This window comes from Pogonomyrmex barbatus, unplaced genomic scaffold, assembly GCF_055798465.1.
Source record: "Pogonomyrmex barbatus isolate J1 unplaced genomic scaffold, ASM5579846v1 scaffold9, whole genome shotgun sequence".
NCBI lineage: Eukaryota > Metazoa > Arthropoda > Insecta > Hymenoptera > Formicidae > Pogonomyrmex > Pogonomyrmex barbatus.
This window is the reverse complement of record NW_028297193.1, coordinates 2,347,841-2,374,644: the sequence shown is the minus strand read 5'-3', so window position 1 is coordinate 2,374,644 and position 26,804 is coordinate 2,347,841. Positions and strand designations below refer to the sequence as shown.

Sequence of the window (26,804 nt, the reverse complement as noted above, 5' to 3'; positions counted from 1 at the left end):
AATAATTTCAGGGGTCGCGCTCTCTGATAGTTGCAACTAATTTCCCACGAGATTGTATCCCGTATAACGGATTAGCTCGCAAACTCCAATAAGATGACACCGATCGGATACACACAGTCGTGCCGCCATAATTTTCGCCGTTAATGATGACTACATTAACAGATTACGTGTCTGTACAGCGGGACTCGACCGGCCGACCTCTGTAATTCCGCGTGTACGGGCATCTGTTTACGTACGATCAATTCTATGCGATGTGACACGTTTCCCTGACACACATATCCCTGGTAAACGCGAAATGTACATAGTGCACATGATACCAAACGTATAGCGTAACACTTGAAACGCAAAGAAGAAAGTGAAATCTCCCGGGACCCGCGCACGAAACATTTCCATCCATTTCCTATCTCTCCTTTCGCACTACGTTTATTTAAATTATTATTTTATTTCATGCATTACCTCGCACTCTCAATCTTTTAGCACAGCCACACCACATTTCCCAGAATTATTATTTTATTTCGCGTGTAAATTTTTTCCTTGCTAAGTAAGCATAAGATTATGCAGTGATAAAATTGTTAAAAGAAGCTGTACGTTATTATTATAGAAGGACAATTCTTTTTCTTTTTTTTAAATAAATACATATATATAATAATTTTTCACGTATTAATAATAGTTAATACTATATAAAAAAAGTAATGCTTTATTATAAAAATATATACTTTTCTTATAGAATTCTAATTAAGAAGAAAATCCCTTATCTTACTGTAATCTTAATGTAATAATATGTAATAATAAGTTTATTCTAATTTGTGCTTTGCATTATTAATTTATATTACATTAGTAAATAAAGGAAAAGTAAATAAAAGAAAGACAAATAATGTTCTACTCAAATAAAAGTAATAGCCTAAATTATTCAAATGTAGATGTAGCAAAACTAATCTAATTACTGAAATAATATTTATTAACTCCTGATCCTTTTATGCCATCATTCTTTTTCTGCTCGTTTGAATAGCTAATCATTAGTGGCTGTTAGATTTGGTCGAGAAAAATCCATCGACATCTGCTTTCTTTTTCCCATCGAAGAAGAAACTTCCGTTCGGTAAACTTTCGCCCTTGTATATCTGCATTCCAAAAATTTCAAGAGTGGCCTGTCTCAAATCAATTCACGATTTCCAGACGCTAACTTTTAGCAGAGCAGGGAAGTATCTGCAGGATAAAGCTGAACGATAAGACGGTTGAAGGAAGCAAGAAAATCGAGAACGGAATGCATCGAGGAAGAGCGATATACACAGCGTGGTTCTCCCCTCAAATCGGAGTTAAGATATGCAAAAGGGAAGTTTTTGAAGATGTGCATACGGAAGCAGTCGATAAATAACGTGGTAAAGGGGATGAATCTGCCAACAAGCCAGCACTCGCTAAAAGTCCAAACGATGGAAAAACTTTCGACATTCTGAGCGATGAAGACTTTTTTTCTTTCTTTGTATTTTTCTTTACGACGCGAAGAAACTTCTATGTAGTTGCACATATAATATGAAAGAAACATGTGTTACAAGTTGTGTGAGATGCAGAAGCTTTAATTTCTTCGATTCCAAATATTCTTGCTTTATTTAAAAATAATGTGTTCCACATCTCACGATTAAACGAGACGTACGCAAATTTCAAATTTGAAAAACCATTTTCCAGAGTTTGTTTTTTATTAGGTTTTTTTTTTATTAGATTAATCGTCTTAAAAATAATTCAATATTTTAATCTATATATTTTTTTTATGTACAAAATTTGAAGAAAATTATTCCTAAAGAGATTATCAAACCTTATACGTAATATATTCCATATAGAAACGAGCTTTTTCGCGAGACGTAAATGTGTAATAATTTCTTCTTACAAACTATTTTAAGAAGAAAGGAGCGTGTTTTAATCTCTTCTCTTAAAGTTCCGTAGACGACCTCGCAAACTGCATAGCTGATTGCCTTGGAGCATTATGTTCAAAAATTTCTTCAGTAGTGATTATGGAAGAGGATATTATATCGAGTCAATTTGTCTCCTAATAAAAAGAACTTTCAGAGAATTCTAATTTGCATTATAGCGGAAAAATGGATAATGATAACATTATGACATTTTTTAATTTATTTAACGTATAATTTCAATTACGTTTTGACATTAGATATATGTTACAGTATATTTTCATGTGTTAAATAGAATTACGACGCATGCAATATTATTTTTTAATATTGAAAGAATTGTGCGAAACATTATATAAATATGAGAGATACTTTGAAAAATGTAATTAATCGCGTGATGTTATTTTATCATATTGTACTTTAAAATAAATCGATAAATTTGAAACTTGTAGAAATATAAATGTCAATATAAGACCGACATAAAATTATAAATTTTAATCTTGATAAAATCGTGTCAATTTTAAAACGACGCAAATAAAATTGTATTTTAAAATATTTATATGCATTTACAGTCTACATAGTAACAAGTATAAATTTTTTCAATCTGGCAAGCATGTCAGAGCAAACATCTTTTTTTCTTTATAAAATCTTTACTACAAGTTATCTCTTTTACTATAAAAATATAAATTGTAAAAGTTACATATAGCTACATACTCTTTTGGCACGTATATGTGTGCGTATAATCGTACATTTATCGTATAATATAGATAACCGAAAAGTGATGATAAATGATGCATAGCTGCCAATAAGAGGCATTTCAGCAACCTCAAAATTTCAAAAGTTTGAAACTTGACGTACACATCATTATCCTTCGTCAGAAAACTATTGTCGATGAAACGTTCTTTTTCTCAATAATAAATAAAGTTATTTAAATTTTTCTAATATTTAAAATATAAACGTAGTAAAAATAGATAAGATTAATTTTTGGATAAAAGAATGGAAAATTAAATGAAAAATAGAGCTTAATTTATTATATCATTGTAATTTATCATAATAAATTATTATATTCGAAAACATTGATGTTAAACGACTAGTATACCATAAAACTCGACTCTCTCACATTCTCCCCTTACATTTATCGATTTCACCCCCGTTGATAACAATCCTTTCAACTATTCATCAGTTTACACGATTCTCTTTTTCTATTAAATGGTACGGTAAATGCAGTAGAATTTTCATTTCAACATTATCAGCTACAGGATACAAAACAATCAGTCTAAATCTACAATCAATAGTGTAACTTTTTCTCTAACCCACCGTTGTTATCTCTTCTCTTCCTTACCAAACGAGTCTTGTACCGCAGTCCTCGTTTCGCGTTAGATATCGCACCCGTCGCAAACCGGCAACAACGAGTCCTTCCCAAATTCTCTATGCGGAAATGGCAATCGCTAATTCGCCGATTAAATCCGTCGCCGAAAGGACAATGGGACAACGGCTATCGGTGCGTATCGCCCACATACTGATACGCGTTATCAGAGTCGAATGATAATTAGCGCGCAGCTGCACAGAACGCCTAACAAGTGCGCAATAATTGTAACAGTGCAGTGATTCGATTGGATCAGGACGCGCGGTATGTCGTGTTCTTTGCGTCGTTACGTAAAAGCGAAGGACGGCGCCAGGCTAAAAATAGGCGCGCAAGACTCGCGCTATCTCATACCGTTTCTGCTCACCCTCCCCGTCCCCGTCTCCGTCCTGAGCTCCGTCTCTGTTCCCCGTTCTCGTCCCTGTATCGTCCGGTCCCTATCCCCATACCGTCCTCCCATCCACGTTCCCGTCCCCGTCCCCGTCCCCGTCCCCGACTCCGTCCTCGTCCCCGTCCCCGTCCCCGTCCCAGACCCCGTCCCCGTCCCCGTCCCCGTCCCCGTCCCCGTCCCCGTCCCCGTCCCCGTCCCCGTCCCCGTCCCCGTCCCCGTCCCCGTCCCCGTCCCCGTCCCCGTCCCCGTCCCCGTCCCCGTCCCCGTCCCCGTCCCCGTCCCCGTCCCCGTCCCCGTCCCCGTCCCCGTCCCCGTCCCCGTCACCATCATCGTCTCCGTCTCCGGTCCCTGTTCCCTCTCGCCCTCATCCATCCATCCAGCTACGTCCACCCATCCATCCTTCCTTTTCGCGCTCCTGCCATTCGCCGCCATCGCGGCCGAAAAAGAAAGCCATTGCAGGGACACCGACGCGTATATTGCATTCCATCGGGTTTTCCTCTCAAGGTCAGATAGCCCACCGTTCGGATTCAATATGAGCCACCTCGCGTCTTTAATGCCTTCTCGAGCACCGGGGCTCGCGCATACCTGGCAGCGGTTCTCATCATTTTCACGTAACGAGATCGCCCGCCCGGTTTGTGAACGACGCGGCACTTCTCGATCGCATGAATTTCTCTGTCTGATAATCCGATCGATCCCGAGTTCCAGACGTACGTAACGGAATTATTTCGGGAACGAGCGGAACTAATTTCGAGATCAAACATGCATTCCAACCATGTCATCAACGATAATGAAGTCTATAATTTTTACAAACAAATCGTGACAAGTTGAACTCTATACATCGTACGAGATCTCGAAACTTTGTTTTCAATTTCTTCGATCAGCGTATCGTTAATTCGAATTGAACGACACTGATCTTCATTCGTTGCGCCGACAGGAAGGCGGATCGGAACGCGACAAGGGAGATCAATAATGGCCAACGCAATCGAAACGGCGACGGTTGGCGTCCGCCGCCGGCTGGCAACCGGCTGGAATTTCCTATCGCACGTCTGCATGTTCCAGAACGTTCCACGATCGTCCGTACAACCGCTTCGCTCCGAATCGATGGATCGGCGGCTGCCGGAATTTGAAATTTCCGATGACTGTCAACCGCTGTTTAGCGGACGCGACGAAAAAAGGACGGCCTCCGTCGTCGTCTCGAGACACGAGCCTTTACATCGGTAAAGGCAGACGTTAGAGCACAGCCACATACGCGTACACGACGCACACGCTTGCCGGAAAGTGTGTGTGTGTAGAGATCGCAGTTACCGTGAGTCTTGGGGTAGGGCAGTGGAAATTTCCACTGGTTTGCCCCCGCTGGGACGGTCAATACTCTCTCTCTCCGTGCCGTAACGCGCGCCGCAACGACGGTCTGGATTACAGGATGTTTCAGACACGACCGGCACGTATCGCCGCACCGTTACGGTTTCCCGCCTACGGGGAATCCCCGATAGGAGGTCTGTGGATTTTTCGATCAGCCTGATTCCGAGACCGAGACCACAACGAAGCCATGAACGCGCGTCCGACTGTAACAAGATTACTCGCGAAACCTTAATTCCGCTCTCGCGACGGAACTGTAGAATATTTCTCTCTAAGACACCTCTGAAATTTCACTTCTTTTATCGATGGAAGAGACATTTATACCGTACGTCCCACAAAATTGTACAGGCGATTATTCTCATGGTCTTAAAATCAAAATTATTAATTTTTTATGTGACGTATTCTTTTTATCTTAATTATATTTTATATATGTTTAATTTTATATATGTTTTAGAGATGCACTCTTATATTATTAGCTGATATAAATGCTATTCCGCGTTATATATTTAATCACTTCTTGGCAATGTTTCTTCATACTTGTTACTAAATTTAATATGTGTAATGGCCACCGTATTACTTTTATTCGGAAACAGCTGCTTCAGGATGTGCGCGCATTTATTACGAAGCCTTTTCGTCGTGGAAACCGTGCCCAAAACGATGATTCATCACTGAATACCACATCCGATACCTTCAGTGTCGAGTAATACCTGCCTATCTCTACTTATCGCTTTTCAACATGTCTTTGTGATGGTTTCGGGCATTACAACTTGAAATTCATAGAAAGTTTCTGATAATTTTGTAAACCACGTAAAAAAAAATTTTAAGCCAGCGATTTTCTGTGCAGCAGATCATATTTAATTATTAGAAATAAAATGCATATTAAAATCTATCAATTCATGACCGTATTTTAATTGTCGAGTAATTTACATGTTTAAATGAGTAACATTAATCGGTTAAAATATTCTCTCGTGAACACGAATACGAGCGGATGAGCGAGGCTGCGAGAGAAGACTTATGCAAGTGTTTCATAAGCTTAGCCACAATCTTGCCTCTACTCAAATATCGAATCCGATCCCAGCACCATCTCGGCGTCACTGCCAGGAATCGGTTCCGGGTCGAGATCGGTAAATTTGACGAGTCGCCCGTGGGATGGTTTTTCACGCCAGGAGAGGAGAGATAGAGAAACGAGAGTACGAGGCGTGACCGACGAGCACGTTATTTCGGCGTGACGCAACGTTACCGTACACGGCGGGATCGACGGTGTATTTTTTGGCAGCCGATATGTTTAAACCGTCGATCGATGTGCCAAATGCTTGCTTTATCGTCCCACCCCACGTGCCGCATAGATCGGGCCAAAGAACGTGGAAATAGCACGCCAGACCTTTTAGCCTTTTAGTCTAGGCTCGGCCAAAGGCCGCGCGGAACAATTCCCAGATGAATTTTCCCCTCTTATGATGATTTCCGATGCGAGATTTCACCATCATCGGTTGTCAGGGCCAACGCGATCTCGATTATAGCTCTAGATTATAGCAGAAGACTTTACGAGCGGCAATTCAGCTTCGATAAACCCACTTTCGACGGCAAGAGGAAGAGGGAATTATCTTAAAAGTGATATCAATATCGACAAACAACCTGTTTCCAGATAACCGACCACTATCACTTTCCAGAAGTTACATTCCAAGACTTTACATGTAAACTGGAAGCTAAAAAAAATTTTATTAAAGCGCGAAATTTTATCACTCGTTTGAACGCACCATGGAAATAATTAATTGAAATGTAACCATTCTTTTCTACACGAGAAAGTATAAAAATACGAGAACGCTGAAAATCCGTTTCTTGGCGTTCTCTCAAATACGCTCAGAAACTATACTCGCTCTTCCGCGTATCAAAATCATATACTACACCGTACATCTAAATTTTATGAGACTTCAGTTACACGTTTCCATTTACATTTCTATTTATCGCGTCTATCTCAGAAATCGAAAATTGAGAGACGGAAGAGGCGTTAACGTCTCTCCGAAGGGAAACGCATCGTAGAATCCAGTTTAACGCCGTGTCTCGTGTACCAAGATTCTCGTTGGATCTCGTCGAATTAATTTTAGAATCCATCTCGTTGTATTTCCGAGGGGAACCCCGTATCTCGTTACGAGTTGCGAGGCGCATACGTCCGTTGCATCCGTCTATCGATCGTCGGGAACCGGCGCGACGGCGGTCGGCGGCATCTTGTGCGCAAAACTTTTCAAAACGGACAAACAGCACCCTCAACAACCCTTGGTTGTTAAGGGTCACGGATTAACAAATTGCCTGGCAAACGCCCTAAGTGGTAGCGATTCTGTTAATCGATGACGAATGATACGGCCGCGACACGTCGTATCTACGCGACTGACGTTACGTCACGAAGGTACCTCTTCATCCCCCACTTCGGCACCTTCGATGAATGAAAGGTACGGGGATCAATAGCGGGAAAATTAGACTTCGCGTTCGTTTTAATCCCGCGGAATACTTGGCAACCGTCCCGTCGCCGTTCGCGCGGCTGTTTTAGACAGCGAATACAGGCCGATGTAACAGAAACGGAGGATGACGGTGTCACATTGCAAATGTCCGCAAGTCCGTTGCGAGCGAGCGTAAGGGCGGGAAAAAACGACGGAATCGTTATTTCAGGAACAGAAGAAGACAATTCGAGTCGGTGGCTGCTCGACAGTTCCGAAAAAGAAAAATTTTTACAAGCCTCGTAAAACTCTTGGCCACTTGCCAACGGCCAATTGTTTGGCGACGCGCGAATTGAGAAATTTCTATGGTAGCGAACCGAATATATTTCTTCTAAAAATATCCGGGCGCTTCGGAATTCCGAGGCCGATTTCTCGCTTTCTCGAGAATACGAAAACGTATTCTTCGCGCGCGCGTAGGCATTAATTACAAATCCATAAAAACGCCGTCGTGAAAAACGATGAGAGACACTGTCGTAAAAGGCAAAGCGCAGTGGTGCCGTTGGTATCGGCGACAGAAACTCCACTTGAATGATTCACGCGGCCATTATAGGAACATGACGGTGTAAACATGAGCTATGAGACCAGCGTCAAATGTTCTACTCGCATGAGACGAGCTTGAAGAGACGAGCTCCTTCGTCGCTTCGACATGTGGCGGCAGCTTCCTGCGCGGGAATACCTCTCGACAAAGGTACATACAGCGAATTAACTAACAGCGGCAAGCACTCGTGTAAAATAATTTGGATGCAGCGAGGATCTTTAAATAGCTGTTCTGCAGGGCACACTCTCCTCTTCTTTCAGCCAATTTCTCGCATTCGTGTAGAACGACCAAGGAACGAGGGAACGTGATCCTACTCAGATCTCTCTTTCTCAAATGTTTTTCGAATAAGATTTCTAAGGAAAACAGTTTTTAATTCAAAATTAAATAATCTTAAAAGGAAATTATATAATAGATGAATAATTCTTTTCTTTTTAAATAACGATACAAAACATAAAAAATGTAATTTACAAAACTAAAATTTGTTTAATTTATGTAAGCTTTCTTTAAAAAATGTAAATGTAAAAGAGATTATTCGCTTTGCTTAACAAAAACTGAGTAAGTTTTTCATTATTTCATTTCGAGGAGAGAAAAACATTAATCATCGCTGCTCGTATTATTATGTACGATTGCCAGGCTTCAATTATACAAATGCATGATAATTCAATTGTAAATGAACGGTTGTCCGCAAAGACGTCATCCTAATATTGCTCCCGTCATTCTCACAATTATATACAAAACATTTAACTCAGAGTGCCAATTATTTTTCATGTAAAGCTGCGAGCTATGATTATACGGACAAACGTATTACATGTTCGAAATATAGAAATTTACACAGGAATAGACAGGAAGATACAGGATACGATAGAATCTCGATTAGTCAAATTGACTGACACGATATTTACATAATTAATGGTTTCGAATACTCGAACGATCGAGCGATTATATTTTAATTTACAAAAGACAGTTTAATATAGAAACTATTACACTATTATTATATATAATTTAATAAATTTAATAATTCGCATTTTGTCGGATATGAAAAGTATTTTTAAATATTGATCGAACACCCGCAAATGCGTAATTCAGTTGCGATATGATGTCATAACATGCGTTAAACTCTACATGTAAGGTAATAATTATTTGATTTTGCTTGTTATCTAACAAAGCTGCCACTCACAAAACTGCCTCGTAAATTAACGTGAAATAAATCATAAACACACATCTCGACGAAGAGAGCTTCTCGTATGTGACGATAAATTATCTAATGTGACTTACATCAATATTAAACTGAGAACCTTAAGTAGATTAATTTTCATGCATATTCAAAAATCTCATTCACGCAAAAATATAATCGTATTGAGAATGAATTTGCGCAAAAGTAAGAAGTTGCTCTGCAACGGGGCACGTACGATTGCAAAAATATGTCATTCATTTAATCGCGATTGCACAACAAAGATAAACTCTCTTCTTAACATCATTACGTGAGGAAATCGGGTCGCCATGTGCAATTAAGTAAATAAAAACGGGATTAAAATATAAAAAAAATATAAAAGAATTCGCCGATAAAACTTTGAGATATAAACGACAGAAAAATCGTGCGGCTACGTTACGACAGAAAATATCGCGAAGTACACCAAGCTGGCGCCAATATTCCTATAGTTCGCCTGCACACGAATGCACGCGCGTGCACGTACGTCAAGTGCGCGTGTATTGGTAACGCATTGCTTATCGACATTTCCGCGTAAAAGTTACACGTGATACCGGCGATCGAATGTAAACTTTGCGCGGCAAAACGCTTTGCTTCGCGTCGGGCAACGCAAATACGGATTTGACCGAATCGCTCGGTTCCTGATCGGAATTCCGCTATTTTTAAACGACGACTTAATGTCATGGTTTCTCCGCTCCGCTTTGCCACGCAAAAAAATGTCGCGAGTTCTCATGCGTCTTACGAACATTGGCACGAAAAGACAGTGACGCGACTGTCCACCGTGCCTTTTTGCTCGTGCATTTCTGCGATACGTGGCCTCCTTTGGCGAACAAAGGACGGCAATCCGTTCACGGACGCGCAGTTCTTTTGCTTTTATATGAGGCTTTATAGTCTTAATAGAAATAAACTACATAGTCACTAGCCACTTAAGGAGCGTTCTTCGAATACTAGTTCGAAGTCGTGGCATGTCTCGCTTTCTGTTTTCACAGTAAGCAGAATAATCTCGCGTGCGAATAAAAAAAAAGTTGCTTCAGTTCTACGTAAGCATATATAATTTTTAAAATAAAAATTAACCCGTCAGAGAAAAATATATAAAATTTTAATTTGGCTATAAAAATTCCATCTATCTAATTTGTTCAAGAATCATCCAATCAATTGTACAAGACTTTTAAAGAAATAAGTTTTCGAAAATTAATTCCTCTCGGACATATAAATATATCGTCTTCTATATTTCTCTTCCTTTTTTAAAGCGATGAGCGAAATAACGCTATCTTCGCTGTCACGACGCGGAACGTGCCCGATGTCACGTGGCGTTTGTTTACATGCGTTCGGGCCCACGTGGGCATAGGCGACTACGTCTCTCGTCTACGAGCGCGGCCAGAACTCGAAAGCGCGGGTCTGCACGATAAAACGCGGCCCGCGAGAGCGAAAGGGCGCGTCTTTCGTTCCAGAGAGCGAAAGGCGCCGGTCGTTTTATCGTACGAGCCGTCGGTAACGCAGGCCGCCTGAAATCGTATGGAAGAGCTCGAAATCATTCACAGATGTCATCAAGCTAATTGGCGTGGTCCCCGATCGTCATCGTCGGGAGTCAGGACGACCGCGTGGCGGCCGATCGGCACCCACGTGGATTCCGCGCGGATGCAACCGCGGTTGTCCGCCGGTTCCGGAGCGTGACGGCGATCACGCGCTCGCGGAGACGTACGAGCGACGTGGGTCTCGTCGCTTGTCGATCGCATACGTGTAACTTACGAGAACTTACCAAGGAACACACGGAAAGTGTGTATATTAAATATATTTTTAATCGCGACAAATTCGATAAATTCATGGCCAATTGTTCCGAAGAGATAAGATCTTAGATAAAGATGAAAACTAGATTTAATTAGAAAGTGTTAGAAATGTAAGGAACATAATCTTAACATCGTATGGACATGTGCGGCTGCGTCGATCTTACTTTAATTTGCTATAGTTCTTAAATAAGGTTTAAATTAAAGTTTTTTGACTTCTCGGATTTTAATTGCTTCGATTAGTAGGAAGTTTCTAGCGTGAAATATCGAGAAATTATACTTGAAAGAAATATGATACGTTAATTAGAGCACTCAGCATTCCTTATTCTACGAAATAAAATATTGCCATTTCAAAGGAACGGTATTTAAAAGAGACGGTGATTTAATTTTTTCAGAGAAAATTCAATTATTCTTATAACAAGCTTCTCTCTTTTAAAACTGATTTGGTTGGTCAAATAATTTAAATCTTTGAAATATAGACGTAAATTCACAAATTTACAATCTATATCCTCCTTTCAAATGAATGCCTGTTATTATAATTTTAGATTCACATATCTATATTTAATTAACATAGATATATATATATATATATATATATATATATATCAAATCAAATTAATAAAATCCAATATTATCAATGTATATATAATAATCCGATGTAATCAAATTAATAAAAATCTTTAAAATTTCGTCAAAAAAGTAAAGAATTAAATATTATTATCCGTCCAAACAAATACATAAACAAATATAATGTTTAACGTATTGTCTTTTCAAAAATATATTTTTCAATAAGTCGCATTTTTTTTCTTGAGCTCGATAAATACTTCATAATTCCATATTGAAAGTTTTATGACAAATGCTTCATAGTTCCACGCGAGAAATGGCACTACAACGCAAATACATTACTTATATCGTTAATTGAATAAGCTAATTGACTGATAATGAACGGTTATATATAATCTATAAATTACATAACTTTAATGTTAACATTGACTATAGTCGCTAAAATCGCCGTCGTCATGGAATAAAACAATATAAACATGCTGGAGATATAAAAGTGCACAGTTCCACTTTAATTTATAAATATGTAGACTCGGCATTTTATGACACTGTTTACTATCATAATTGCTTATCCATCGTATTTAAAAGAGGCAAGGATAAATGCCATATATAAATATTAATGTCTATTAATAATTTTTGCTGACACATCAATCGTGTTAAATAATCACATGAAACTTGCTTTCTAATTAATTTTGCACACTTTTTCTCTTGACCAAAATTGATTTAATGTTATTTTCATATTTAGAAACAAATTGAACTGTCAACGTTCATTTTATTAGCAATTAAATTAGCAAACTGTCGAAGCAAAGTTAACTTGAAATTAGTTGAAAGTTATACCGTTTATCTGAAGTTTCATATATTAAACTATCTTATTGATTTTAACATTTAATTTGTATTTTGTTATTTTTTATAATTATTATTTATAATACGAGATTTTCTAAATTTATATACGCACGCGTGTTTGATATTATTGATTTTAAAATTTGTTTTTTTTTTATTTTTATAATACCCGTATTAACTTTCAACTATTTTGCTATTTCACACGTCTTTTTTTATCAATATTTTATTTATATTTAATTTTTATGGAACAAAAAAATTTGAATCTCTTTCTATTATTATCTGTGCTATGCAGATAATCTCTGTGCAGATAAATAGATAATTTGTGCAATTATCTATTTTCAAATATTTTATTAAAACAATTTTATGTTCAGAGATGTACCTTGTCTCTGGACATTCTTTCTCTCTATTTTCTTTATATTTTCTCTCGATATTTTTGCGTCGTAACAATTGACCGCTAAGAGAAGCGCGGTATAATCTACCATGGAATTAAGTACCGTCGTTTAAATTGCATCTTTCTGCCAAACCCGCGAAACGAAAATATCGCGATGCTCGACCTACTTTTCTAAGAAATACAAGCTACATAAGTAGAAGAGAGACGTGGATAGCGAAAGCACACATGTGAAACTTATCTTCCCTTGACTCGCGCAACGGAGAGAAGAATGACATTCCGTTCTGATTGCATAACGTCACAACGAAAGATCCCGTTTGTTGCACACATGACAAAATGTTTCATGGAGATAGATATTTTTATCTCTTATCGTTAAAAAAAGAACTGTATTTTTAGCGAGATTGTTATGCAATATTTAAGCGGCGCGAACGGATAGAATTGCAACTCGCGCGACGCACCGAGAAGAGATGAGAGATGATGATAGAAGACGAGACATGATGATGATAAACCCGTGACGTTAATCTGGATAAAACATGAAGGAAGATAACGTTATTTGCCATGGGCGCCAAGACTTCGCGTCGACGTTCCTGGAATTGCGTCGTTCGCCAACTCTTTGAGAGAGATCGATAGCGCGCGAAAGGATAATAACCGCTGTATGCATAAGGAGAGAGTCCTGACGTACGTCTTCCTATTCATTTCCAAGTTAAGGAACGAAATGATGTGCATCAGCCAATACGATTGATCCCAAGTTGTACGTTCTTATCCTATCTAGGTACGAATATGCATAAACAAACACATTGATAAATTAGAAATTACGCGATATCGTTTGCAAGTGGCAATAAGAAACGTCATGAAATGAAATGTGTCAATGAGAAACTTTGATCGCTCGCTCGCTTCCAAAAAATTAAAACCCTCGTGTTTCGATTTATCCTCCGTTGAGGTTTTCATTATTCCTTTGACATTCGAACGCGTTGTTCGACAACAACGGTACCAGCGGCGCGATAGACATTTCGCATTAGACACGGCAAAAGGATTTAACTGAAAAGAAGGCCACGACGTAGTAGGCCAACGTGGTGATATTGATTTCGGTTCGCCGGAGTGCTCTCCTGCATCCGCGCTTTCAGTGTCACTCGAGTACGGCGTAGATGCGGCAGGAAGGGGTGGACAAGGGGTGGCGGTGCGGCATGGCGCGGAAAGGCGACCTGGCCGCCGCCGCCGCCGTCGCCGTCGCCGCCGCCGCCGTCGCCGCCGCCGCTCTCATTCACAACGGCAGGCTCATATTGCGCGCGCGACGCAAGACGCGGACGACGAAAATAATGACGGGGAGCCGAGGAAGAGGCCGAGGTGCGCGAATCTCGCGGACTTCCGACGAGGTAAAGTCACGAGATCTCATTAACTCCTTCTCGTCATCGACGAGGAAGCCGATAGCTGCTTCAAATCAGACTTTAGGTATTTCGAGATGACGCGTCGTTACCTTCGTTGATAAACAAATGAAAAGTTGATGATTTAATATCTTTAATTAAATCACTCGTATTTTATTTTTAATAAAAATATATGAGAAATGTTTCGGCGAAACATAAGAAATTATATTCGGAAATTATGTTCAGTAATAATTATATCCGTTGTAATTTTATTAGCTTTTGACTTATTGTATTTTTTTTTCTATCTTTACGATGATTTATAAAATATATTAATACATTCAAAGAAAATTTAATGATATAATAATATTTTGCCTGTAAAAATAAATAAATTATGTCTCGAGCTCTTTCTCCGATAATGTTTGTAATTGTAAGATGATTATTACAAAATATCTTGTATTCGAATCGCAACGAGATTACGTGTCTCAACGTATCGGTATGCTTGATTCATTGTATAATCCTAACTGTATCTTATCGTAAAATTACAGGAAAGGCTTAAACAAAACTTTTAAATCTAACTCACTCTTTCATATCAAGGAAATTATCGCGCGATAGGAATGCGAGTGATAAGGGTAACAGCTATTTCACTTCAATCTAGAACTTTATTGATCGATTCAGCATGACCGTTTTCTTCGCATCTGATATAATTCGTTGTGTTTAACAATAAATATCACGATTTGCTGACAAGGCATCGAGGCTGACGCAATCGATGTTTTTTTTAAAACGACATTTGCGCAACGACGCGGCTCGTGACCGATGACGATCTCGAGCGAGGCACGTGGGGCGAGGCAGAACTCGCCGGTAAACGATTATCGCCGAGCACGTGCGACGTGGAGAACCGATGAACAGACTGCAGAACTGTTAATACCGGTTTCTCTTGAGCAATCGCGAATCGGCCGTGCGCGCGGCGTCGAACGAGAGCGAAGCGAGCCCGTGACGAAGCCGTGCGTCGTCCTTGCTGAGAATCTCGAGCCTCGTAGCAAGGTCGATTATGCGCGTAGTCTCTCTCTCTCTCTCTCTCTCTCTCTGATCGCCATCGAGCCGCCTCGTCCAATCATTATCAATGAAGCTTTTACGCCTAGCTGTGTGACAAAAGCGCACGACGGGGGCTCAAGGGCCCCGCGCTTCTACGCTTCTACGTGATTAGGGCGGAGACACGAATCTAATCGACACTGGGATGTCGTTAAATTAACGCGCGATGAAACGCGACGGACGTCGTGATCGGTGCCACCGAGCGATAATAAAGATGCAAACGAGCAAACATCAAAAGCTCAGATAGACGTCCCGCTCGCTTATCGGGATCTGACGACTCGCCGCTCGCGACATGTGCGAGCGTTCCTCTTGGAAGCCGACGTATGGGATGGAAATACAAGAGGGATCGCCGTTAATGATTTCAGCTTACGCACGCCGACGCTAAACGAAGACGAATGGATTTTCTTGGTAGGCAGGATTACTCGGACGCGAAACGTCACGTAACGAACGGTCTTAACGACGTTAATTTCCACGTACTCCGTGGCATATGTGCTAAAACGACGAATCGGTGCTTATTGAAATTTGCGTAATACGAAATCGTACACATCAGATGGATAACAGTAGAATACGCAATAACGATGATTCCGCGTAATAAAGATTGTATTATTACCACGAAATTGGCAGATTCTTTCGTAGCTCGAATCAATTGACGTTTACCAGATGACTTTTTCTTCGCAATTATAACGTGAAGATTCGTCAAAAGCCAAACGCGCAGATTACGTCAAGAGACAAACACTAATGCTTGGTTAAATATTATTCAAGGAATCTCATAGAGATGCAAATATTTTTTTAAATAAAGTAACTTTAAATAAAGAATCGACAACTAAATAAAATAAATTTAGAATGTTATATTAGAATTAATTTTCTCCATCTCTTTTTTATTTCCTTTTTTGCTTTTAAAATTTCTAAATTAATCCAAGATGTATACAGATTTATTGGTAAAATATTTATCAATTATTTTTCTAATGTTAATTAATTAGTTTCGAATGTTAGTTAAAGAAAAATATAACATGTAATATCTTAAATAATGATTTATTTAGATACAGTGCATCAAGTATGTGATGTCAAGTGCGTTAAAGATAAAAGAATAATATAGAAGCAACATGGTAAATATTAACCGTCGTGATATATTAAACAAGTTTGCAAGACCTCTTGACAAATCTGAAAGAAATGATGACTTATTTAAAGAATCTTGTGACAGTCCTACACTGCCTCTGGCAGTGATCCATAGCGCGGTAAAAGATAATTTCCGATGTATTACTAGCGATGTCGAAGCAAGTTCTGAATTACATTGATGGAATTCAGTGACGCACACGATTACGATAGTGTAAAGAAACTCAAATCCACTGAATAGTTCAGATTTATCATTCTCTGTAGTCGTTCTTCAATGAATTTAAAATAAACCTTTTTCTAATTAAAAGAATTGTTCTACAATCTAATGTTCTGAAGAAAATATCTGAAACTGTCACCTTCTATTTTTTAATATTAAATATCTTTGTAATTGAATTTAATTAAGTAAAATCTAGTAAAGTTAAATAAAATTAAGATTTTATCGAAAATATTGCAAATTTTTCGCACAAAAAATTCCTATATAACATGCGCTTAAATACGTTCTTAAAGAAAGGATCTTTCAAACATTTATCGATAACAAATGATTATAATAAATACGTGAGTGCAGAGTAAACGATTAAATTATATTATATATTCTTCGAGTATTTCAAAAAAATGAATTTTACAACTATTGCCACTTGTATCTTAATAAAAAGAATATGACCAGTCTTCCTACTATTTGCGTGATGCGATGCTATAATGTTGTTCTCGTAATCTCGCATGATAGAAAATATATACCACATGCATTTCTTTCGCAAGTGGAAGTAAAAAGAATATAGCGTACCGCTTTTTACAGATAATATGTTACACATCGTGCACTTGTAATGTTCCATCTTATACTTACCTAAAATTTACCAGGTGTATAATTTAATCATTACGTGATACTCGATCCAAATATTATACATCCAAAGCATGATATGGCTTCTATGGTGAATGTAACGAGGACAGCATATATCCTTGATGAATTTCATTCTTTATCTCTTTTAAATCCTATTTAAGGTTTACTGAATTGGGAAGTAAAACATTAAGTATTTACAATTAACTCATAATATTTCTTATTGTTGTCCAACGCTAAAAGTGAAATAAAATTGGAATTTTATCATGAAATTTTAAGAAATTAAATATCAATCTGTAATCATAAAAAAAATTATTTGAAAAAAAAACAGCTTCTTAGATAACAATTATTTTTGAAAGCAAATATGTCAGACTTTTATTTTTATTTTAAGACTTTGTTTTTACTGCCACTTATTTTTAACTGCCGATGAAATATCAATGGTTTGTATGTCACGTCAATGCTCAGTGATTAAAAGCGGGAAAGAGCCTGCGACCTGTGCTACAAAATTATCCATCACATTACGAAATAATCGGCATCTCTTACTTTCAGAGTTGTAAGATATTCGAAAATCAATGAACGAAAAGGGGCAATTCTGGTCAATTTGCTCGACGTAAAAAGCGCGACCTGTGCTACAAAATTATCCGTCACATTACGAAATAATCGTTTCACGGCATCTCTTACTTTCCGAATTGTAAGATAATTGTATTCGAAAATCAGTGAAACGAAACGGAACAATTCTGGCCGGTTTGCTCGACGTACAAAGTGTCGCTTTATACGAGAACAAAAGCGCTCCCTGTATCTGACAGCTCGTCAAAGTTCGACCGCTCGTCCTTGTAACGCAAGCACACAATCGCAACCATCTCACGCGGGCGTCGCGACGTGTATTTTCGCGAGATTTGGCGGTGGTCGTCGGCGACGAGCGTCGGCAAAAAATGTCGTGACGCGAGGTTGTTGCCGGCACCACGATAGGCGCCGTACATCAGCGATGCCGTTTCGCGCCGAAAATAACGGAGCTGATCCGGTGGTTTTATTCAGATCTGCACGGATACGTCCAATCGGACACGTGCGTCCGCGTCGCGACGCCGGGCGATTATCCAAATCGCGCGCCGACGTGACCCTCGTCGGTCCTCTCCCTGGCATAGAGAGAGAGAGAGAGAGAGAGAGAGAGAGAGAGAGAGAGGGAATTTTTGTAACATTGCGAATTGCCTGCCTTCGCCACTATTTCGTCTGCAACACCGTTTCGCAGAAATGCGCTCGCTTTTCTCGGAATGTTTACCTGCTTTGCCAAAATCGCGGGATAAGCGTGCGAGACGAGTCATTCTCCTTCACGTGCCATAGAACTCCCGTGAAAAATCGCGGCACTCTATATCTAAGATCGCTAGAAATAAACAATATTACGTAGATCCAGTTACGCGTTTGGAATTTGCCATGTAGAATTGCATTTACTCGAATAACTTTAATTACAAAATGAATGAATTAATTACAATTGAATTTTGAACGACGACGCGAGGATTGATACGTGATACTTTTAGTAAAAAATGGAGGGTAAAGTTGATTGTTAAAAAAATATTTATTGATTAAATTGCCATATTCCGGCGTGTTTGCGAAATTTTTTTCTGCGCTAAATAATTTGTTAGTTTAAATTTTATCGTGCACGATGTTTCACTTTCAAATTAAGTGAAATTTAGATTTTGCAGCTAGGCGTGAAATATGACTCTCAACAGTATATATAAAGTATATATAAAGTACATGACGCACATGACAGCCAACGAGTGACACGATCTCGTTGCCAAATTGATGATTTAGCGCGCGCTAACTAAAAGCGAATTTCATCTAAAGTGGCATAAATACCTCGTGTACTTTAATTAAAAAGTTTCTAAAAGTGTTATACGTCACTGAGTACGCTAACAATCCTAAATGCCAAATAAAATTATTAAGAAACTCACGAGATCCTGGCATTGTGTAAGATCAATCTCCGGTAACTTTGCAATTTTTGCAGAACTATAAATTTAGTTGAAATTCTAATATTATATAACTCCAACGACAATATTTAATATTTTTTCTTAAAAATAGATTCTTAATGATCCTTTATATATAATAGAAAGAAAAATAATAAAAGAAAAAAACATAATCTCTCCTCTTTTTGTATTTTAACGTAATTAATATAAAAGAAGAGGAAAAAAATTTTTAATTTTATTCCGCTTGTAGAAAGACTTTGTTTACATTATACCATTGCTCGAAGCAATTTTATGTCAGGAGTTTCAAGAAGTTGCGCCGAAAGGGTTAAATTTGCAGTATATCGCGTGACTTGGTATTTAAATCACGAAACTGCACCGCGCAACGATAAACTCGATGACGTACAATGCTTTTAGCAGCGTTGAAGTGCAGGACAAATTTATGCCATTTTAGATAAAATTCGCTTCTAGTTAACGCGCGTAACAGTTAAGCGCAATTTCAGCCTCGCCGGCTATGTTACATTTATAGTTATTCTGCGTCGAACGTGATTAGTGACGAAGAGACCTCGTTGGCGTCTTACAGACGCCGACATCAAGTAGATTAGCGCGAACTATTTTTGCAACCATTCGCATCGCGAAACTCCCGCGAAAATATGTTCCGTGTTTACATCGAATCGGTTCGCACCCTTGGCACATGATGCGCCTCGGCCAGTTCTAATCTGGTGTAGGTGTATTGTTAGATCGAGTTTACACACGTATGCGCCACTATTTAACTTAAGATGTCCCAAATATAGCACGTGTTAACATATAAAATAATTTTATAAGCGAAAACATTCAACCTTTCAATATCAGCAGAAAGTCAACTGGCAATTGGTGAATATAGTATAATATTAAAAAAAAATGCACTTAAGAAATTTTTATTATTTTATTGAATAATGAAAAATTCATAATTTGTACATATAATACGTGATACGTGATTGAAACACTTTTTTTCTTAATTGCAGATAAATTCTAATTCTAAAATTATAATATTACGAAAAAAAAAATATTTTTAACTTCTCTCTGCATTTTAATCGCGTTACAATCTCGCGTGCCAATTTTCTATCGATGAATACATTCATAAGCGTGCGCCTCATTTGCAAAATGGGAGGAAATCCTTTGTAAGGATTTCGTTACGTAAACTTGGCGAATGTGGAAATAGTATCCAATAATGTGCGAGACGTCTCTATGGAAATAGTATCGGAAACACGCGTTGTGCCGCGAACCTGAAAACGCATACAGTGCAACACTACCGTATAACGCCAATATTGCCGGCTGACAAACAGGGGGCCGGGGGGGAGCTCGGAAAATGTAAACAGATCGACGGCGACATGCATCGCGTGAGCGTCGAGTATGCGCGGCCAGAGGAAAAACGTGACGCCTGGCATGAACACAACAGGAAAAGCGCTTATTTTCGTAGCGAAGAGAGAGGAAGAGGCTGCCGCTATAAATACACACGCTCAGTCATGTCCAGCTTCACCCTCGCTGGCATCAATCGTCGCATCGACGCTTATCAATCGGACGCATGGAGCGCGAATATGTTAACGACACAGAATGATTTCTAACTTCCTCAAAGATTGAGTCCGCAATACGAAACAAAAGGAAAAACATATACTATATCGGTATATAATTCTCTATTTATTTTCTATTTATTTTTACGAATTATAAGAAATCATCGTCGAGCTAGAAATGTCCACAGAATATAAATATTTTAATAGTAGAAGGAAATGAAAATTTTTTAATAATTATAATAATTTTGACAATAATACATATATTTTTTTTTTTTGGAGTCGACGCAACATTTTCTCGTTTTTAAATTTATTTCTTAAATCTGTTTTGATAATCTTTTGCTGTCAAGTTTGCTCTCTGATCTTACACCATAAAGAAATAAAAAAATCGGTAAATCTATATAAACCAAATTTATTTTATAATATAGATTATATATATATATATATATATATATATATATATATATATATAGATTATTAATATAATAATAAGAGACTCAATTATGTGTGTGAAGCGATCGGCAGTACTTGCATTATTAAAATGCATTATTAATTTGCATTGATCACGTAATTTAATCCATATTTTTCAAATGGTAATACGATATAATGCGACAATTTGTTTTGCTTAATAATATTTTGCTGTGTCTTATTTTTTTTAAATCAGCTCGAATTTCGCAAGCGTGTTTCGTTACGATATAAATGAAAGAATCAAAGAGGAAAACAACCATTATGCTAATTGCTAATGGGAACAAATTAATATACGACGTTGAAGTATGAAAATGAAATAAGAAACCATTTTTTTATCAACTCAATTCAAGTAATTATCTGAATTATCTCGTTCTGGGTATGTTCTTGTAATATCGTGTTTTATCTATTATTTGAAATTTTTTCATTAGTGGAATGAAATGATAAACATGAAAAAAGTATATATGACGAGCGAAACATTGTTAAGACTCATATTACTCGTATTACTTTATCGTTTATCTTACAAGTAATATGTCAAGCCTCACCCAGGTATACTTTTTCTTTTTACTTATTATTCCATTCCATTAGAGATGAAATTGCAAAATAATAGATAAAAACGAAAACACAATATTATGAAAATATATTATAAACAAATTAATTCAAAAAATTGTTTGAATTGAAAAAAACACATTTAACTCTATTTTTCAACATATTTGAACAACAAACATAAATTCTCTATTAATATTCGACTATTAATAATTAGCCTAATAATATGCCTTCTTCTTTGACATTTTTTTTTACGCATACCGCTTTGAATCATAAATACGTTTACGAAATCTGAGCTGATTTAAAAAGCTATAATAAACTAAACAACATACATTAAGCAGAATTAAAGCGTCGCATCGTATCGTATTACTATTTGAAAAATATGACTTAAATCACACAACTTAAATTATATTATAAATAAATTTTTGTCGAAACGCTCGTACGCTTATTAACACACTTTAAAATGTATTCATGAGCAACAACGATATCCAGGCAGAGCCATGAGAAAGATAAATAAAAGTGGGTTAAGCGAGCATCGCGTAAAAAAGTGGCTGGTAAGTCGCGTAAATCATCAGTCATTAATAATAATAATAACCCAAATGCAAATATGTAACTTCGTAACTTCTGCTTCGCGTAGCACTTCGCGATAGACCCCGGCGATAACCCGGGGAAGTAAACATATGCATTGCAAAGTTATGCATTACAATATAAGATAATTGACGTCGGCGCCCGCGAAAGAAAGATCGAGGAGAAGAAACGAGCCCGGCTGTCGCCGACTCGTGGAAAATTTCACGAAGGATACGCGATGCGACTATCCTCGACTCGTAACGCGAGATAGTCGATCTCGCTGAGAGAAAGAGAGAAAAAGAAAGAAAAGACGAGGGCTTCCTTGAAAGGTCGGTAAATCATCGACTATCAGTTAATTCCGCAAAGCTTTCTCGGCAAACACATCTGTCATTATATAATCAGTGTTTACGTACTCTCGATAAAAGCATCTGCCGGAAAATATATATTTATAACGAAAGTTTCGCCAACTTCGAGAATTCCGACGGACTCCGCAAGTCTGGATTCCAGAAGAAACTCCACGGAGAAAAGAGCGAGTCAATGCTAATTTTTTTCCTCGCTGTTCGAGAACGGTTTTTTGATCTCCGGAGATGAAGTGACCTTCGCGGGTTAAACGATATTCTCGGAAAATATACTTATCAGTGGGCGTTCTATTGAATTACGGATCGATGTTTACGCATCAAATTAATTAGCAGCTGCGGAAAGCGTGTGCTGATTATAGAACTCGTTTAAGCCGTGCAATGAAACCTTTCCATCGCTCCCGGTCGATCCCAATTCGCGCGCAATACTATTATCCGAGTTAATCAAATTAATGCGCGAATAATTAGGTAGTTATTATGAATAACTTGCGGCGAATCGGAAATAGTAACGACGTACGAGCGTATTGATCGGGGCGCGTTCCTATTCCGCACCGGCCCCGAGAAAAGTCCACCGACCTGAATTCATTTCATTTTTAAATATCACGCGAGATATCTGCAACCGGCACACAACTCCGACGTACAATTTTAACGTACGGACTGAGAGTGAGCTAAGAAATTGAAAACGCAAATAGGAAGCGTGAATTACATTTCGTCGACACTGCGTCTACTTCAATTAAGAGAAAAAAATAAAAATTAATATCGAACTCTAATTTACAAAAAGTGAATCAGCTAGTGAATCGTGTAATTTCTTAGTCTTTATGATCACGCTGTCGGATTTATTATTGCATGACAGATACTTTAATTACATGTACATTTTGCACGTGAAACGAAATTCATACATTTGCAATTATAAAGGCCCTGGGTTTCTAGATTAACGAAATAATTTTACATTCATTCCCTAATTCTTACAACGAACCCACGCGATGTCGCATCCTGTCGTAGTGATTACTCGCGGCAGCGAGTACAACCGTCGCAACTGAATATAGTCCCTGGTCAAGGACGCTCTCTCCCCAAGGCTAAGGGCCTGTTTATTCGCGAAACGCGACGCATTTCGAGACTACGGGAAAAATCGTGTGAGGCGCGAAATATAGAGCGCTGTAATTTAACACAGCTGCGAGAAGATTTTTTTTTTTATCACGTCGCGACTTTTCAATTCAATCGGATAATCGGATAGAATGCGAATAGTAAAGTGTGCGATGTGTCTTGTATCGCTGGCGAAATGTCTCCGGACACGCGGTGCCGGTATCGGTTAAGACGTCTACGTGTCTTACGCCGCGTGCGGAACACGCGCAGGAAGGATTATTCGCGGAGAGAGAAAGGCAGAACGGTCGGGAACGTGTGGGACGAGGAGGACGCCAAGCAAGTGCAATGGAGCCCGAGTGTAGGTGTTAGTCCGTGATATGATACATGCCAGATGTGGGAGCTGAATGGGCGCGCTCGAGAATGAGATTTGATAAACGGACGTGGGTGTCCGTGCACCTTGATGAACTTCCCGCTGGCGGATGTAAGGCGAGAAGCATGCTCCGTTCGAGATCACTGGACAACCGATTAAAAACGACAATTTGTTATCGTTTTCAAAAAGCAATAACAAATTTCTTATCGAGTTTTCTTCTCTGAGCGAAAAATTTTTTCACTTTTACATTCCGATTCTTTTGCTGGCGCGCCTGATTATTATTTCTTGAAACGTCACATTAATCGGAGTTGAAACAACATGAATTAAACTATTAAACTAATAATTAAACTTAAAATTACCAATGCTTATTAGCATCTTATAAATCTCTTATAAAAAATTATTGCAAAAGCTATTGCAATAATAGTAATTAAGATGAAATATCTACGTCATTTTTAATTTTATTCGACAAGATCAATTTTAATTTCAAATATTAATTCAATCTTAAAAACTAAATTATTATTCGTAACAAGCAATATAATTGAAAAAAGCAATTTCCACGTTAATATTCTTCATACAGTACTAGCAAAACTAGTTAATTAATTACATTCAATTCCACGAACAAGAAATTTATTTATCGTAGCTTCTTGTACACGTACAAATCTTTGTACGCTTTGTACGCGTTTAAATCTTAGACAAATTGTATATTTTTATACAAGTTCAATTATAAATGATTCACATAATAACGTCCAATCAATTGATATTCAATTGACCAATGATAAAAAAAAACATTTGTAACAAATTTGTTTTTGACACAACCGTTTTGAATAATAATATAATTAAGTTTATAATTCAAAGAAGAAACATTATTCAGAGAAGCTTTTGTATAACCAATTGTCAAACTATAAAGACGCATGTGTCATCCTTCTGCTTTTTCCTTATTCAGCTTGTATGTATATGTATGCATTTATTTTTGCAGACGCAGATTTCCCGCGAATAACTCAGACAATGACATACCACTATAGGCGCCAGTCCTCCTGTGGAAATCTCCATTCGTGGAGTCATTGGCGTAAGCAATTCTATGCACATTACGATGCAGTACGTGTATCGATATAATCTCTTTTCTTTTCTTATTCTTCTTCTTTTGTAAATTGTACAAAAAAAACAAAATCTAGAAGAGAAAAAAATATAGAAAAATTATTATGCGTGTGTATATGTTGCGTGTGTGTGTGTGTGTGTGTGTGTGTGTGTGTGTGTGTGTGTGTGTGTGTGTGTGTGTGTGTGTGTGTGTGTGTGGCAATGCAATTAAAAATTTCCATTTTTATTTTATATGTATATACACATTAACTTCAATTCTTAAGACTGAATCCTGAAAGTTAATGCAAAAAGCATAATTCTGAGGCTCCCCTTCCTTTTTTTTTTAAAAAAAAAAAGTTTATATTAATTCAACATTAAATTGCAAGTTTTTAATTTTCGGCATCGGCTATCTTGTCGCTGATGAAATTAATTGTTAAATGAACTCGTTGTGTTTACTTAAGAAATTCCAACATTTCAAAAATTCTGTCGCAACGTGACTTTGCTCGAGCAGATTATCGAATACGCGCCGATATAAGATATTGTCCCGCAATATGATGTGCGCACAAAGCGCATCATATTCATGCGTATCGATATCACAATAGTCACACGATATCTCGCAACGCGTTGCAAGCGAATTAACGCTTGCTAACGATTCCCGGCAGCTCGGCCGCGCGAGAAGGCAATCCGAATCAGCGATACAGTGGCATCATCATTGATAATCGAGCGATCTCGATTATCGATGTTATCGATGATATCTCAGACATTTCGGTCGCGTCGCGCCACGTGCTTCATCGCCAATAATGCGAAGTTACGACTCTGATCGCGATAATTGGATGCGTTCGCGAATTGTGTCGCGAGGAATGCGTCGCCCATGACAATAAGAGATTATCGTCGCTCGTGTCGCAATACGAAAGCGAATTTACCTGGCATTACGACGTTGACTAACGTGTACGTTATTCGCACACTTGTGACGTCGCCGAATTACGCATTCTCCTTTTTTTAATGTAATCCCGTTTACGCAACGTCTTTCTGTTATCTCGAAATAGAAACAAGTGACTTTAATCAGACTTTAATAAAGAATAATCACCGATTAAAAATAAGCACGATTTATACAGGGTGTCGTAAAATTATCGAATATCTTTTTTTAACCGTAGTTTCTACAGCTTCCATTCGATAATTATTCATATCGAAATATATCAAATTCAAATATATCAAATATATCAAATTTATTCGATATTTATTCCATATCGAATATTATACATTTTTCAGTTTTGAAATTCGATTAATTTAAAATGAAATTAATTAACACAGTAATTATATTATCTATTTCTGTTATGTGAATGCGCTTAATATGTCAAAAGCTCGTTTATTTTCAATTATTAATTATTAAAATATAATAAAATTAAAATAATTATAGTAATTTTGAGGAAATTGACCTCAAAAATCGATCAGTAATCTATAATAAAAATAATATCTAATCATTCATAAAAATCTTGTATATCGTGATAAAGTCCGATCATTTTATAACTGCGATGTTATTTAGAAGAATAATGTTTGATGGAATTGATAAGAAAATCTTCTGTTACCAATAAATCAACTGATAATATAAAATTGATTACAGATTAAGTGATTAT

The 26,804-nt window shown here is 37.8% G+C and overlaps 1 long non-coding RNA gene across 2 annotated transcripts in view; it reads left to right on the top strand.

The window, feature by feature from the left end:
- The first annotated feature begins 3,974 nt into the window (after window positions 1–3,974).
- The window catches only part of LOC148934528 (uncharacterized), a 41,719-nt gene continuing 18,889 nt past the window's right edge, over window positions 3,975–26,804 (top strand). The window contains exons 1-2 of one of the 2 annotated variants that reach the window (XR_016141280.1): window positions 3,975–8,182; window positions 25,073–25,191. This is a non-coding gene — a long non-coding RNA (uncharacterized LOC148934528). The remainder of the gene's footprint in view (window positions 8,183–25,072; window positions 25,192–26,804) is intronic. The other variant, XR_016141281.1, reaches the window with a different exon arrangement.